This window comes from Rhagoletis pomonella, unplaced genomic scaffold (assembly GCF_013731165.1).
Source record: "Rhagoletis pomonella isolate Grant_MI unplaced genomic scaffold, Rhpom_1.0 Rhpom_scaffold_00003, whole genome shotgun sequence".
Lineage (NCBI taxonomy): Eukaryota > Metazoa > Arthropoda > Insecta > Diptera > Tephritidae > Rhagoletis > Rhagoletis pomonella.
The window spans coordinates 42913188-42931323 of NW_023458557.1; the positions used below are offsets into that span (position 1 = coordinate 42913188).

The window sequence follows — 18136 nt, forward strand, 5'->3', positions numbered from 1 at the left end:
CGGGGGGGCTCGACCCTATTAAGCTGGCATTTCAGGGTACTATTTTATATATATATAAGGAAAATTTGAAAGTTAGGGGGGGCTCGAGCACCCCCCTGCCCCTACCCGGCTACGCCCATGTAGATGAACAAGAGTTACATAAAAGATGAGAAAACATAGAACTAAGTGAAAAGTTCTGTAACTGCCGTCTTAAAGCATCTAGCTGAATTTATGTTTTTAATTGAAAGTGGTAATGAGTTCCATAGTCTAACAACACTAACAAAGAATAGTCTGGAGGCCGTTAACGTTTTATATTTTGGTACTACAATGTTTTTAGTGCGAGATGATATGACAAACTTAAGTCTACAGAAAAGGTAACCAGGCTGATGATACTTAATTATTTAAATAAAAATAAAATATTTCGCACTTTTAAGTAATTATCTAAACTAAAGCAGAGAATACTTTTAGTATATAACGAGATGTGATCAAATTTTCGCTTGCTATATATAAATCTCGCAGCATTATTCAAAGCTAGGTTTAGTTTATTTTTAGATTCGTAGTCGGGATTGCTATATACTAACTCAAAGGAAGAAATTTGAGGAACAATTAGTGTCTTAACTAATTGAAGTTTTATGTTAGTCGGTAGACAATAGCAGCTATTCCAGAGATTTCTGAGGATGTGGTAGATTTTAGAAATGCTATGGCTTATGTGATCTGTGCAAGTTAGTCGAGAGTTCATTTTAAATCCCAGGTTAGTTACAACAGATTGAAAAGTACTTATGGTTTCGTCCAGGACTATAGGTGATAGTTCACTCAGATCGAAAGAGTCGTGAGATATAGGTTAGACCTGTGTTTTTGCTACATTTAAGCAAAGGCCATTTGTCTTGGCCCAGCTACACAGTCTTTTTAGGTCATCATTTAACCTGCATACTAAATCTTCGCCAAGACCAATAGGACGCGAAAGGTAGATCTGGTTATCATCAGCATATAGATGTATTGAAGAGTTTTGACAGCAGTTGACAATATCATTAATAAAGATGGTGAAAAGTATGGGACCCAGGATTGAACCCTGAGGTACACCAGAGGAAATCTTCATATGCTGCGAAGTGATGCTGCTACACTGTACTTGTTGTAGCCTATTCGCGAGGTAGCTTTTTATTAATTTTACTGACGTTGAGTCGAAACCAAAATAATCTTGTAACTTAGCTAGTAAAATATTATGATTAACAGAATCAAATGCTTTTGAAAAATCCAAGAGAGCACTGGAAATCGTGAACGTGAATTGTTGGATAAAAATATTTCAGCAAAAAAATTTATTTTGGGCGGGACGAAGTTCGCCGGGTCTGCTAGTAAGAAATAATAATAATATATGGATAATAAAAAAAAAATTAAACAAAGTAGCACTGAAAAAGGCGTAGCTGTTTGTGACTGACTACCTAACTTTTATTGCTTTGTTCTAGTTTTGCCTCAACAACTTTATCAGCATAAGCGTGGCTTTCTATTATAATATTGTCCCTCAAAATTTTCCAGCATGTCACTTTTTTAATTTTGCCGTGATATTAATATTTGTGGTTTTGCTTGCCTAAGAGCATTGCAGTTAAGAAGCGCTAGAAGTTATTAATCGAATGGCATAAGACATAACTTTATAAAAGCAATTATTTTGTATTTTTAAGTGAATTTATCATTGCACCACGATAAGCAAAATGCTTATCGATTAGTAGACTTTTTCCTCACACTTTCAAAACTTATTTACCACTTTGGCATAGCATTCTGGAAAATATTTTACAAAAATCAAAAATAAAAAATAAATGTTTTTGAAGAGCCTGAAAGTAGTAGTTTCCTATCGATAAATTCATCAATCTTATGAACAAACAAGTAAGAAAGTCTAAGTTCGGGCGGAGCCGAACATTAAATACCCGGCGCAAGTATTAAATATATATTTTTTTCACCTTTCCGAAACCTACCGCTAGATGGTAAGTCGGGGTGTATCAATTTTGAGTAAATTAGCGTCCTTCAATTTCGAAATATTGAAGTTTCAAGCATTTCTGAAATTTACCGTTATATGAAAAGCGGCTGTAATTTTAGTCCGATTTCAATAATTTTCAACGTTTTGCTTATATGTGGCAAGCACAATAACTACACCGAGTTTGGTACAAATTGGTAGAACGGTTACCGATATACATATATGTGATCATAAGTTGGTGCCACGCCCATTTTCCAAAGTTTTACCATAAACGTATTCTTGGTAAAAATTGATGCTTATTTTGAATAAATTTGCTCTAATATTTACTGATTTATCGAAGATTTTGTATTCCTCTAAATTACCGTTATATGGGATGTGGGCGTGGTTATAGTCCGATTTTTTAAATTTTCGGCCATTTAGTATGCTATACCAAGGCCAACAACTGTGCCAAGTTTGGAAGAAGTTAGTGCAGCGGTTACCGAGATATACACATGTAACCATAAGTGGGCGTGGCTACGCCCATTTTCCAAAAATTTATAATATTATTATTTCTCGTCTAAAAATTATTGTAAATATCAAATTTGAGTGAATTATCTTCAGTAGTTACTAAAATATCGCAGTTTTCGTATTTCTGGAAATTACCGTTATATGGGAAGTGGGCGTGGTTACAGTCCGATTTCGCCCATTTTCAATACCAACCTACCTTGGATTAAGGGAAACCTACATACCAAATTTCGTTGAGATATCTCAATTTTTGCTCGAGTTATCGTGTACACGGACGGACGGACAGACGGACAGACAGACATGGCTTAATCGATTTCTTTTTTCATCCTGATCATTTATGTATACATTTGTCTATATCTATCTCGATTCGTAATGGCTGTTACAAACAACCGTTATGTGAACATAATTAATATACCCTTGTGCACAAGTGCGCTCGGGTATAAAAAGTGATGTTCCTACCATGGCATTTTATTTGGAAATTACCCATATATGTACATACATATATTTCGTACAAATGCTTTTAACCGACTTAAAAAAAAGGAAGTTATCAATGAATATATATATTTTTTAATGTACATATGTTACTGCATAACTCTGGACCACGTTAACCGATTTCTATAAAACCTTTTTTAAAGGAAAGGTGGTACCTCCAAGGTGGTTCAGATCCGTACCCTTAAACTTTTATATGAGAGACGAATTCGGTTTTGTTTTTGGCTAAAAATTACTACTATCAGGATTTGTTTTGTTAAACCTTAAAGTTTGGTATGAATGATCAACAAACTGTAGCAATGTAAACAATATTATATAGTATTTTAATTTATGCATATTTTGTGTACCTCAATAACCCGTGAACTCAATAAAATCTCGTTTTAATTTGGTAGTTTGGAAACTAATTTGTTAGGGTTTTAGGTACCTAAAAATAAGGTACGGTTTACTTATTTGACCAATGATTTCGGGCTATTGTGTCCATATGAGAGATCCAAACAATTTTTAAACCACTTTTGGTCAAGGGTCTAAGCTTTATTTTGAAACCTAATTTGGTAATTTTCGGTCTCTAATTTATTAATAAATTCGGTTTTTAATGTGCACTTTTTGTGAATTTCAGAGTGAGGTCAGCACAAAAATACTGTGGATCGCTTAGCTCGAGATGCACTGATGAAGGCTATTTTTTCTAAGCGCGGCCTAAGGCCGCCAACGCAAAAAGGAGTTCTGCGCAAAAGTACTATGCTCAGCGTAGCCGGAATTGGACTGATGAGAGTTAGTTTTTCTAAGCGCGGACCAAAGTCCCCAGTGTGGAAAGTGTTCTACACAAAAATAATGTGGATGGCGTAACACAAATTTACATTTTCTGTGTCAAAATGCAAATTTTACCCCATTGTCAAATATTTCCCCCGGGGTCTGTCGAAGAGTTCGAGGGGTCAGGTTCAACTTTTTACAAAGTTTGAACTGTGCTATTTCTAGTGGGTGGAGTATCAAGAGTCACGCTCTTCCCCCTCCGCCCACTCACCCAAAAAACAGTGGATACATAACCAAACAATCCTCTAAAAATACACTCAAGTGACAACACTGGTAGGCACTCTAAAGCAGAATCAACTAAAGGTGTTCTTACACGATATGTATTTGCATCTCTAAATGTTACTTTTTCAATACATATGTAATTGCGTATGTCTGTCAAATTCAAAGTCTCTCACCCCTATGCTGTAATCCGTCGTAGATTCGATTTTGCTACGAATCGTAAAACTGGTATGCTGAAATCCGTGTTGTCGTATCCTAATTTCGTAATTCGTAGGCCATCTTCGAAATTCGTAATGTTGGTATGCCTGAATCCGACGTAGCTGTCATTTTTATATACATATTTGTGAAATTTTGTACGAATAGCAACTCGTGTCGGAGCGAAACAAATTGTATTAAAATATCAATAAAATAAAGTGTGTAAACGCAAAAATATGTATTAAAGTTAAAGTGTGAATAAAAAAAAAATGTATTATTAAATGTTTACAAAATTATCAGGTCGAAGATCACAACAAATCGCTCGCGATACGAAAAACTGGTGGAATGCATGAGCGAAAGGCCGGACATTGCTCGGGGCTTTGTAAAAGGAGCTAAAGAAGAGGTGGTGTAATTTTGGGAAAGCGTTGCTTACATTTTATCATTTAAGCTAAATTGATGAGAACAATCTCGAAGCAATCTCCTATATACAGTGCCAAACAGAAGAATTGGCACAGTGAATTTTTCGCAATATATGCAAAGTTCTCTATTCTAATTTATTTTCGATAACTTTTTGTAAAAATATTGTTCATTCTACACCAGAAAACATAATAATAAAATCTATAGACTTTGTGCAAAACTCAGGAAATTTCATTAAATTTGCACACTTATTTGCAACTTTTTATTCTAAGTATGCAGTTTTATAGCCCATTCAAATTTAGAATAACAATGTGCAAGTTTGAAGTCGCTAGAAAATCGCATTGATTTTTGGTAATTTTTTTTCACGCAAGTTCTTCCATACAAAGTAATTCGACAATTATTTTTTGTATGGAGAAAATGAGCAACACCTTCCACTAAAAAAATTACCAAAAATCAACGCGATTTTCTAGCAACTTTAAACTTGCCCTTTGTTACACTAAATTTGAATGGGCTATTAAACTGCATACTTTGAATTTTTTTTTTTAAATCTGAATAAAAAGTTGCAAATTAGTGTGCAAATTTAAAGAATTTTCCTGAGTTTTGCACAAAGTTTAGAGATTTTATTATTACGTTTTCTGGGGTAAAATGAACTATATTTTTATAAAAAATTATCGAAAATAAATTACAGTAAAAAACTTTGCATATATGGCGAAAAATTCACTGTGCCAATACTTTTGTTCGTCACTGTATATTAATGCAACAGTTGGCTGCAGCATGTTCTTCCTCCTGAGACAAAAGTGCACTGGCCACTGAATCCATTATATTTTACTTAATTAAGGAAAAGCCTTTTCAAATACGATTAAACAATGTTTTAATTTAACTGTTCACTTGCGATTATATTAATTTTGATTTGTTTCTGTCAAAGCAGCTGATAAAGAACTTCGAATTTCACTATTTTAGTTGGCAACGCCGTTGATAGTTACGATCGGATCAGAGCATAAAAATTTTGGAATTTTCGGAACGGAGCTACGAATTCGTAACTATTTAACTATTTAAAAATACGTTCTTTGACGAAATAAACTAACCTTAGATGATTCTATCTATTACGTATGTACGTGCATCTGCTTTGTACAGAAACAAATCTAATTTGCCTTTACACGATATGTTGGCATTTCCATATACATATCGTGTAAGGTCTGATTATGCATACTTCGCATAACTCCGCACAACTTCGCATAAACTTCGAAGTTCGAACTGTAATTTCATATGTACTTTGTATGTATTTTGTATGTATACCATTACCCAGAAATTAGCAGAACTTTTAAAAAAGCGTGGTATCATGTGCTCACGTGGATCACAACGCACGGCAGTGCGCGCGAGTTACGAAAGCAGCCACAGTAGCATTATAGTTACTAGAAGAAAATTCATCTTATGAGTAGCTTTTTTTCGTTATTAGTTATGTGTACATAAAATTTATGTGAATATACATATATATGCATGCAGTGATATATTGCAGACACACCTCACATTTGTGTGTAAGAATCACTTTAAATAGCCGCGTGACTAGGGTTGCCAGATTTTGAAACGGACAAAGGAGTACATTTATATTTTCGATAGAAAAAAAGCAGTACAAGGCATAAAAAAGGAGTACATTTTTTTTTAATTTTTTGTGCAATTTATTGTTACAAATTACCATTAATTAGGTAAAAACAAACAAAGATATCTTAGAAATCTTTTTCAAAGCAAAAATAACAGTTAAAAATAAATAACTAAATGGGTTGGCTTTCCAGTAAGGGCGGTCGTTAAAGAGATGGTGATCGAAGGGGAAGTAGGCGTGGGACCGCCAAACGACCTTTTTGGAGAGGGCATGCACCGCCATTGACAAAAATGTTATTCCTGACCACCTCGGCCCCCTGTGGTTCCCAAGGGAGTCCTTAGAAAAGTGGCCAAAAGTCACAATTTTCACTTGCGTTTTTTTACTTGACTTTCATTTGCACGGGACATTTTATATACCCTTGCTAACAGAAGAGGTTATATGAAATGTTATACACTTTTGACAAAAGAAGGGGGGTTTCTCCTCTTTTCTTCGGCAACAAGAAAGGAGAATTCTACGCAAAAATACTGTGGACGCAAGTGAATATTGTGATTTATGGCGATTTTTCCAAGGGGTTCCTAGGGACCCATAGGAGGCCTAGGTGGTCGGGGGTTGCATTTTTGTCAATGGCGAATCATGCGCTCCCCAAAAAGGGAGGGTTGGAGATGCCCCTCGCTCACCGCCTCTTCAATGACCACCCTTATAGGAAAGTTTCCCCAAATAAATTCTACAAAAGAATTCTAGAAATTTCCTGAATGTATGGCCATTTTTTTTTAATTTAAGCCTTATAATTAATTTAATATTTTTCTGATTTTTATACCCGAGCGCCCTGCACCTATCTGGCTGCGACCATGCTTACATAGGGACACGATATCGAACCGAAAGTATCGATATAGTACTAATTTAAAGTATCGCTGTAAAAGTATCGGGTATCCATTAATATCATAATAAAAAGACTCGATATTCCAAATATCGATACAAAACTCAAAAAATTAAATATGAATATTGGTCTCATTTTCTATTAAAGAATTACCACTTTGCACTTTAGTAAGTGCTTCACTGAAGGCGCGCCACATTCCAACCTAAGATAGTGCACATTTCTGTGGTTTAGAGCGTAAAATAAATCCATATTGCTTTACATATAAATTCCAAAGTAAGTAGGATTATAGTACGACATAGACTTGCAAGAGATGGAACCCTGGCTAAGGCTAAAATTCATGAAGCGCAAGTCCGGCAACGCCACGTTTCACAAACAGCTGTTTACTAGGGTTATGATGTTTTTAGATTGAAAAGCTTAAGTGGCATAACCCGGATTTAAAACACTGCAAAAGTTATGTGGAATCGTTGAAATATAAAATAAATTGAAATAGAATAAACTGAAAATATATTATAACCAATTTAAATAAAATACGGTTCATTGCCTGGTACCAACGACTTTTGCAAATTCAAAAGGAGGCCGAAAAAGTCACAAACCTACTGTTTAGTTTCTCGCCAGTGCATTGCATTTAAGGCAGTTTATTTCATAAATTTGACAACTATACATAAACGGCACCATTTTTAAATTCATGAAATGAAGAATTCATGAATTCTGTCGCATAGACGTAGTAACATTAATGTAATGTACATTTACGATTCGATACGATACAAGGGTTCTGGTACTCGATTCCAAAAAATATCGTTTGAAAACTATCGAGCAAAAAGTATCGGTATCGAATGGCAAAAATATCGATATGGTATCATATCTTATCCAAATTCGTGTCCCTATGCTTACATCTTTTCACTATCACACTTAACTTTGCTTACTAAGTAGTGTTTGCCACAATATGAATGGCAAAGTACAGGGCGTAAAATACTAACTGTCGCACAGGTTTTGTGAAAAATAAAAGGGTCCTTTATAGATTTTGCGAAAAAAAGTATTTTTTGTTAACTTTGTAAATATTCTACTTTAATTTTATTAACTAGTTTTAAAATTTTAATCCTTATTTGCATTTGTCAGCTTTGGGAGATAAGTACATGCGGCACGCACGTCTTTTTCAAGTGTATTTTTTCTTAGACTTTGTATAAAAAAAACTGTATAGAGTTGGTCTAATGAATACCCTCCATAGTCACCAGTTCCGAGTCTTTTCGATTGCTGAGCATGATGCCTTATGTTGGACAAAAGACGGAGTATAATGGACCCAAATTGGGAAAATTAGCCTATAGTTACAGAAGATAATAAACTAACCGACAAAGACTTGCGTGCCACTTGCGCTTTTCTCCCAAACCCGTTGGTAAACCCAAATGAAGGTAAAAATTTAAAAACTAATTAATAAAATTTAAGTAAAATGTAGAAAATTAACAATAAACTACTTTTTTTACTTGCGCTTTTCTCTCAAAATGTTTAGCGCCGGCAAACCCAAATGAAGGTTTAAATTTAAAAACGAATTAATAAAGTTTAAGTAAAATCCGTGGATCATTAACAATAAACTCCTTCTTTCGCAAAATCTATAAAATTCCGTTTTATTTAAAAAAAAAACTGTGCATGTTATTATTTTACTCCCTGTTTAAAATATTAATAGCAGGAAAAAGGAGTACAAAAGAAGTACAAAACTAATAAAGGAGTACATTTCCAGTTATTTTTTTTTGGAGTACAAGGTAGTAAATTGCAATAAAAAGGAGTACGTTTACTCCCAAGAGCAGTACGTCTGGCAACCCTACGCGTGACAGCAACAAGTACCTAATTCCACTACATTTATTTCTAATAGTAGATAACAGTTACTTCAAATAGTAAACTCTCGAAAATTAATTTACACGTAAATGTACATGTATAAACATACAATCAGCACACTTGACTACAAAAATATATCTACTATACAATTTGCACACAGTACATAGTATCTAAACCCAAAAACTGCGTCACTTCCCCGCAGAAAATCTGACTAGCTCAAAACTAACGTAGTACAACACATTTTGCCGACAGTACTAGTTCTAGCTCAATACCCAAGCAATGCTTTCAACTGTCCAGTTTTAATCGGCGATGTCATTGGCGATGGCAATTGTCGCCCAGTGGATTGTTTTGCAACTAATTTTTAACCGTTTACGTTTTGGACGGTTTTTTTTATAAGAAAACGTTTTTAAGATTCTATCTTTGGATATTTTTTCCGTTTTTTCTTTTCTATTACAGATTCCATGATTGTTACATATTTTATTAAAAAAAATGTCTTGTAAGCGGCACGCAACAATTTAAGTTCATTAAATCTGAAAACTCACAACTGCCTCCACCGCGATTTGGACTCGCGACCACCGATGCTTGAGTCGGGGGTCTTCTCGCTGAGCTGCTTTCATATTGTACGAGAAGTGAGAATTTGTACACTTACACCGCAAGTTCAGAGATAGTTCTGAAATATGTAGTTCGGAACAAGCGCTTTGCCAGACTGTCTCTAAATTTTACTGCAGGGTTAGCTTGAGAAGAGCAATGCATACATATGCACATACATACATATGTACATATACATATGTCGAACTAAAATCCAAAATATTGCATACCTGTCTGCACCAGCCAGATACTAACCAGCCTTTGAACGAACGGAAGAATTGTGCACTTAAATTTCGTTTATTCTTATTCACAGCAGAACCGCACTGAAAATCCCACGGCGGATGTGTTACTTAAACAAAGACACGGGATTTAAGTAACTGTTCGCACAACTGTATCGAGTTTGTCGCGAAAAATACGAGCAAATATTTACGGCTTAGGCGCGTTTTCCGCAGCTCTCTGAATATGCCCAAAATTATATTTTGGAAATCGGTACACCTTATGGGCCTTTTAGATATTTTAGTTTTTTTGGCACACACTGAAAATGAACTTGAAATCGTCAGCACTAGCATAAATTATTCCCTGGTTAAACACATGTAGAAGCCGTTCTTGGTCGTTTTTTCATAAAAAGATACGAAGGTTTGCAAACACAATGCAGATAGGTGGGTGTTGGCCGTTGATGTGTTATTTATTACGATTGGGTGGTTAATGGTGTTTATAGTTGCTATTTTGGTAATATCGTTTCTGTTTGTTGCAGCTCAACCGAGTGACTCTCACTCTCTCTCCATGCAAAGAAACTATTGAACATACGTAAATTCGGATACTTCTGAAGGCTACGATGTATCTGCAACTACTGAGCTCTTCAGATATAAAACATATGGATACGAGCACGCCATAAAGTGAAAAACCATAGCCGCTTTCAATTTATATCAGTGTTGCCACGGACAAATTTTTTTACCTACCAAAAGTTCCTACCAACACCTCCAAAATGTTTTTTGAGTTTTTATTTTTTTTTCAATGTCAAGTTTATTAAAAATGTAGATAATAGTAATAGCAGTGGTAAGCAGTGCGCGCTTCCACTCCGCAACGCCTGGGTTCAAGCCCTGGTCAAAAGCAACATCGCAAAAAAAATATAGAAAAAAGGTTTTTTTCTTAACAGCGGTCGTCCCTCGGCAGGCAATAACAAACCTCCGAGTGTATTTCTGACATGAAAAACAGCTTCTCATAAAACTAAAATCGCCGTTCGGAGTCGGCGTAAAACTGTAGGTCCCTCCGCTTTGTGTGACAACATCAACAAGGCGCACGCCACAAATCGGAGGAGAAGCTCGGCCAAACATTAACGTATGTGTAAGTGCCAATCTATATTATCTAATCGAAATTGTAAATTATTTTATATGTTATCAAGAGTTTGAGAAGCGAACATCGTTATGCCACTCTATTATTATTATTGTTATTTTTATTATTATTATTATAGTAACTAAACGAGCTAGCTCAATAAAATCAAATGAACTGCGTAAACAATTCATTTTTCTGTACTTATTCAAATGTGTGCCTCTATACACATACATATTACTATTGTTATTATTATTATTACGTCAGTAATACTCGCGAAGCGACCTAATAAGGTCTATTGTGTTAAACCCGGCCCACAAAGCTCGCAGTACGTATCTATAGAAACCCCATTTTATTTGATTGTCTTATTCCCTTTGACTTCCGCCAGTGGGCAAAAATCTGAAATTGTTCCCAGCCCCTTAATGGCTCTGCAGTGTATCCTTTAGATTAACCGACTTTTCTGGAATCTTCGTCCAAATACCAGCCCCAGTACTCCCGTCGTCCATCTTCGATCCGTCCTTAAAGGGTTTTTAGAAGGATTATTCGGTATAACCCAGGAATGGCTTGAGAACCTCCAAATGACCTCGAAGATTTCCATTTTTCATGCTGATGGTATTGGGCAGCCGTAGAGCATTCAGCAGCCCTCTTTATCAATCAGAATAGACAATGCAGGAATGCATGTAATAACGAAAAGGGCATCCGTTAGACAGGTGCCCATAGCTCCTGTGATGACTACGCGGACCAGTCGGTACAGCTTGCTCAAGGTGACATTCGCGTTTACTTGCTTATGGTCTTATTATGCATACTTCGCATAACTTCGCACAACTTCGCATAAACTTCAAACTCTAATTTCGTATGAACTTTGTATATATTTTGTATTTATTCCATTACCCAGAAATAAGCAGAACTTTTAAAAACTTTGCGATCTGTTGAGCTTAGATTTTGCTTGACATTTTCTTAAGTTACATTTCTATCGCACTGGTACAAATGGTTGTCCGAAGTTATGCGAAGTATGCATAATCAGACCTTTAGCGCATATGTAACAACGGTTTTTACTACCGTAGTGAAAGACGGGTACGCCAGTTTGGGTGATATTCCCTAAGTCTTGAAGTCTCTGAAAGGCATAAAATGCCCTCGTAGCCTTGCTGGTAACATTCGAGATATATTTGTTCTAATTGAGTATTTTTTCAGAGTTACTCCTAGATATTTGGCCTTTTCTTAGAACTCAATTTCTGTCCCTGCCAAGGTGGGTCTAGTCAAGTTGACTTTCCTTCTTTTGGTAAATGGAACAATGGTGGATTTCAGCGCATCAGTCTTCAACAAATACGTAGTTTATCACAACTTTGCAGTTCAGTAATATACGGATGTTCATATTGTATAGTCAAGAATGATAGAATTCAAGATTGCGCCAATCGAGCTGAGAGCAACTGGCCGTGACGTCAAAATATACCAGAATGAGAGAGCAAGACGAACTCGACAAGAAAAAGAAGAAGCATCGAACAAAAGGCAGTATTGCCAAGTTTTGAATTTAAAAAATCACCAAATTTTTATTGGTGTATTTTATGGACTTTATATGAATACATAATTTTATTGTAAGGATGCCAATCCAAATTAATAAAAATCAATGTTTCTTGTACAACGGTCGATTTCTTCTGGCATGATTGAAGGTGCTGCACATATTTCGTTGTCGCTTATGATTGTCACTGTGTCATGATTTTGTTTAAATTTTTGTAAAATTGCTTAGCACACTTACGATTGCTATAAAGATTTTCTAATTTGAAGTCTTCATACTAAAAACAAAAGCACCAAAAACGCACCAAGCACAAAACTCAAAAATTTTCGCGTTTTGAATACTCACTAAATTTGGTGCGAAAGGCCGAGCTTCTCCTCCGATTTGTGGTGTGCGCCTTGATGTTGTTACACAAAGGGGAGGGACATACAGTTTTACGCCGACTCCGATTGGCGATTGTATTTTTATGAGAAGCTGTGTTTCATGACAGAAATACACTAGGAGGATTGCCATTGCCTGCCGAGGGGCGACCGCTGTTAAGAAAAAACCTGTTTTCTATTTTTTTGCGATGTTGCTTTGATCAGGGTTTGACCCACCCCCCGTGCGATGGAAGCGCACACTGCTTACTACTACCCTACAACAACAGTCAGATAGGCATTTGATTGATCATGTGATAATCACTGGTGATGGAGATCTCAATCAAGTACTTCTATCAACTTTTTAAGAGCAATATGAAAAACGTGATGTAAACATTTGTGTACATGTGATCTTCCGTCTTCCTCCAACTTATGGCCTTATTTAATGGTCTCTTTTTAACCAACGTAAATTAAGATAAATGAGAATGTGTTACCCTGCAAAAATCGCGACTACTCCATGCATGTGTGTAAAGAGTACTCCCTAAGGATCAAGGAGTACTCCAAAATTAACCACAATTCATATAAAAAATATGGTCCAATAAACATTGCGATGTCCTAGGGCAGGACCATATACTCCATCCCTGCATTATATCAGAGTAGCACAAAACTAATCCAACTTATTAACAATGACATTGTTGTTATATTTTTTCGTTTGTACACGCTTTTGTTCTTCACTTCTCAGATGCTTTTTCGAAATTAATAAAAACCAAAAACAAAAATTAAAAATCACATGTTGCCTCTGACGGCATTCGAACCCGAACATGCTGGGAGCTAACAACTAACAGTGAGCATCTCTACACGTTCAGCTACAGCCAGACATGCAAATGAGCTTTCAAATGCTCAACTTCAATCACATTTCGTTAAAATACGAGCAGTGATCGGGTAACAAACAATAAGCTGGCGCAGAGACACGAGTTGGTCCGCTACAGCATGACAGAGTACACTTTTGTAAGTACTCCAATATACCACAAATGGACTACAAGGTCCAATGATTTTTGCAGGGAACAATAAGCTAGCGCAGAGACACCAGTTGGTCCGCTACAGCATGACAGAGGAACACTTTGGTAAGTACTCCAATTTACCACAAATAGACTACATGATGCAGGGTAACTAGTATTGTTGCAGAACCTACCAAAATCCAATCTGGCCTATCAACCTACTGAATGGCATAAAACCTACCTGTTTTGGTAGGAAAAGAGGATATCTGGCAACACTGATTAATATTTCAATGGGAATGCCGACGGCGACGCTAGCACTAGTAACCGGCGCAGCTGTTCGGGAAGTGGAAATTATTTGGCGGACTCGACCAAGCCGGTAGGCACAAAGTAAATACCAGTGTGGCCGTTTTGTTTAATTTTAACCAATTTTGGTTATTTTTTTCTTGCCTGTGAAGTTGTTAAGATCTTTCCCGTTTTGGTTATTTTTTAATATTTACATTAACAAAAACCAACAACCACATGATCAAGTGTAAATCGTAGCGGAATAGCTGCGCTTGATTGTGTTGGCTTAGCAAATGTAAAAGTGGGAACAAGCAACGATAATGTAAAAGGCCAACTTAGCACAGTGCGTAGGCAACTGGCTGAGTCAGTGGGATCGTCGGTTCGAATTTTACTGAAAGAAGTCTGATGAGGAAATGTGGTGATTTCCGAAATAGCTATCACTTCTACCATTTTTTCAAATTATTGTTGCTTTTCCACAATAAGTTTTTCATTAAAAACGGCCTCGAGCTCAATAAAAATTGTTGAATATAATTGTTATAAGGCCATAAAATAACAAAAACAAAATTTTAATATTTACTGTAGTTTTCAATTGCCATGGGCCAGCTACACCTCCCGAGGTGAGGCAGCCCCAGCAGTGAAACCAAGTAAAAATTTTTGGAATGAATGTATTATTATTACTTACATATGTATGTATTTGTTTTATAGCATACAGAATACATAATATACATGGGCGGCTACCTCAAATGAATACATACTTAGATAGTACATATATAAATACCTCGTAAATGCGGAATCCAATACCACGTCATGTATGCACAATAAAAAAGGGATTTGGTTATACTTTTTCCATTACTGCGTACTTTATTAATTTAAGTTAAGATTAATAATAATAATCTTATAGCAAGGAGGTTCGTGAATTACCATTCCACAGTTTTGCGCTTTTGTAAAATTTATTTACCATCGTATACGCGGTACTACGTTTGGCCTATACGAGGTATTTCGTGCTGAGCGACGATATAGGTTAATGAGTCAAATTTTTAATTGTTTTATCTTAATCTTGAAATATATACATGTTCACGCTGATTAGGTATTTTATTGATTCTTACAAAGAAGTTGGAAACTGTGTATCTATGTACTTATTTAAAAACATCATTTGGAGTCTGGCAATGTTTACGAAGATATTAACATTCATAAATATGCATCTAATACGGGAAGAATGATTTTCTAAAAAAAGTATGTATTTACATATAACAGCCTTAAAAGGATTTACTTTTCAAAAATGCAAATAAAAATTGATTTTCTTTGGTTTGTGAACTTTTTCTGTAGTACTATACAAAAGAATTTGGTACTTTTTCGTCTAATCTTGGTTAGAAAGTTCTTTGAGCGGCGGCAACACTGGTAAATACGTATGTGCATATGTATATATGTAAGTATGTACGTACACACATAGTTAACCCTGTAGTAATGCACTGGGCGACAATTGCCACCGCAAAAGACATGGCCGTGTAAAACTGGACAGTTGAAAGCATTGCTTGGGTATTGAGCTAGAACTGGTACTGTCGGCAAAGGTCATGAATAATAGAATACAAGATTCGCCGATTGCAGCAGAATTCGTGAGAGTAATTTTGGCGTGACGTCATCGTAGAGTTGACAACTGAGACCCTGCAAAAATCGTTGGATCATGTAGTCTATTTGTGGTAAATTGGAGTACTTACAAAAGTGTTCTTCTGTCATGCTGTAGAGGACCAACTGGTGTCTCTGCGCTAGCTTATTGTTTGTTATCCGATCACTGCTCGTGTTTTAACGAAACGTGAATGAAGTTGAGCATTTGAAAGCACATTTGCATGTCTGGCTGTAGCTGAACGTGTAGAGATGCTCGCTGTTAGTCCTTAGCTCCCAGCATGTTCGGGTTCGAATACCGTCAGAGGCAACATATTTTAATTTTTGTCTTGGTTTTTGTTAATTTCGAAAAAGTATTTGAGAAGTGAAGAACAAAAGCGTGTAAAAACGGAAAAATATAGCAATAATGCCATTATTAATATGTCGGAGTAGTTTTGTGCTATTCTGATGTAATGCGGGGATGGAGTATATGGTCCTGCCCTAGGACATCGCAATGTTAATTGGACCATATTTTTTATATGATTTGGAGTACTCCTGGGTCCTTAGGGAGTACTCTTTACACGCATGCATGGAGTAGTCGCGATTTTTGCAGGGGAGTGGCAAATAAAACTGCTGTCTAGTGATGTGCTGAATTGTCGGTACCCAATACTTAAAAAAGATTTCGGTACCCAGTACTTCCTCTTCGGTACCCGATACCGATTATCTATATATATAAAAATGGTGTGAAAAATATATAGTAATTCATCAATTGAGAACGGTTGGGCCGATTTGGCTAATTTTCAGTTGTTCGTAATTCCAAGGAGAAGGTTTTTACGAAAGAAAATTTTGGGAAAACCCTCCGGTGGACCAGAGATCGATCTATTCGAAAAAATCGTATTTATGGTCCGATTTGCTTAAAATTTGGTACGTAGGTAGCTTTTTACCTATTTTAGCATATAGGATCATATTTTCCGGGAAGTGGACCAGGGACTGATCTATTAAAAAAAATCGTATTTATGGTCCCATTTGCTTAAAATTTGGTGCGTAGGTAGGTTTTTGCCCAGATTAGCATATAGGATATTTTTTTTCCGGGAAGTTTCACTTCTTCTTCTTATCCACCATGTTAGCTATATGACAGAAAACGTGTTTCGTTTTCTTTTTGTTGTTCCAACTTTTTCAAAAAAAAAGTCCAGCTTTTGTCGTTGGAAAAATAAAACAAAGGAAAGGCAAACATATAAGTAGAGAATTTGTGTAATATTTTTAAATCATTTTCTTCATAACTGCTGCTTCCGTGGATATTGCAACACACGGAATAGATGTAATAATGCCGGTATAGGAGCCACCTCATACCTTTGAATAGTAGGGCTCGCTTGAAATATGTACATGAAGATGTATGGAGGTGCGCACACTACACCAACTTAATCGCTCCGACCAATTAGTTGTGGTGCAATGGAAAGACGAGTAAGCCCAACTAAATCGGCGGCCGATAAAGTCCGCGGTGTGCGATGGATCTAAAACATTTTAAACAAGAAATATTGCAGTCACATTTTCGTTTTTAGGATTTTTATTCATGTGATTAGCAGTGGCAAGAATGTGTGTATGTATTAAATACGTATATCTATATATGTGACCTGGTCTACGGCTTAGGTGTCAAAAAATCAAGTTTCACTTTCTGGTTGATTCGGATGGAAGATGAGATGCTTTTTCACGTGGTGAAAAGCAGAAAATCCTAACTTGCTTAGAAGTGTACTAAAAATGTAGAGAAAGAAGAGTAAAAACGAGTAAACGAAACGAGTTGCTTACTTTTAACAGCTTTTTCACAGAAAACTAGTTTTCGCACGTAAGCTCCCTTTTCGTAGACCAGGTCACATATATAAAAATGGTGTGAAAAATTTATAGTAATTCATCAATTGAGAACGGTTGGGCCGATTTGGCAAAATTTTTCTTTTAGTTGTTCGCAATTTCAAGGAGAAGGTTTTTACGATAGAAAATTTTGGGAAAACTTTCCGGGAAAGTCGGGAAATTGGAAAAATCGAAAATTGATTTCTTTGTATGGAATTTTTTGTGCAATTACTTCGGGGTGGCTTTCGAATGGTAAAATATAAAATTCTGGAAAAGTCGGAAAAATCCAGAAGAACGCGAAGTATTCGAATCTTTTTCGACGAAATTTTGTATTTTATCGCATGATTTAATGATTTTGGACAATGTTAAAGTGGAAAATTCGTTGTGAAGCTTGGAAAATTTCGGATAATTGTGAGATTCATTGTGAACATGAATCAATTGGGAACAATTTTCTCCTAAATATGTTTCATAACCGATGCGAATGGGTTCTGCTTTTTTGGAAAGGTGTTTAGAAGGAGTGCACAAAGTTTTAATTTTTCCGATACGTGGGGCAGGGGTCGAGCTACGCTAAAAAATTAGCATATAGGATCCATTTTTCCCGTTAAGTGGGCCAGGGACCGATCTATTCGAAAAAGTCTTATTTATGGTCCGATTTGCTTGAAATTTGGCACGTAGGTAGCGTATTGTCTGGGTTAAAATATAGGATACTTTTTCTGATAGGTGGACCAGATACCGATCTATCGGAAAAAATCTTATTT

At 36.0% G+C, this 18136-nt stretch overlaps 1 protein-coding gene across 2 annotated transcripts in view; it reads right to left on the reverse strand.

Moving 5' to 3' along the window:
- Positions 1 to 10298, reverse strand: part of LOC118735223 (peroxisomal acyl-coenzyme A oxidase 3) — a 144984-nt gene extending 134686 nt beyond the window's left edge. The window contains exon 1 of one of the 2 annotated variants that reach the window (XM_036464877.1): positions 9718 to 10298. The gene's annotated coding sequence lies outside the window, so the exon portion shown is untranslated. Of the gene's footprint in view, positions 1 to 9692 lie in introns of both variants that reach the window. The other variant, XM_036464876.1, reaches the window with a different exon arrangement.
- Positions 10299 to 18136: the final 7838 nt, after the last annotated feature.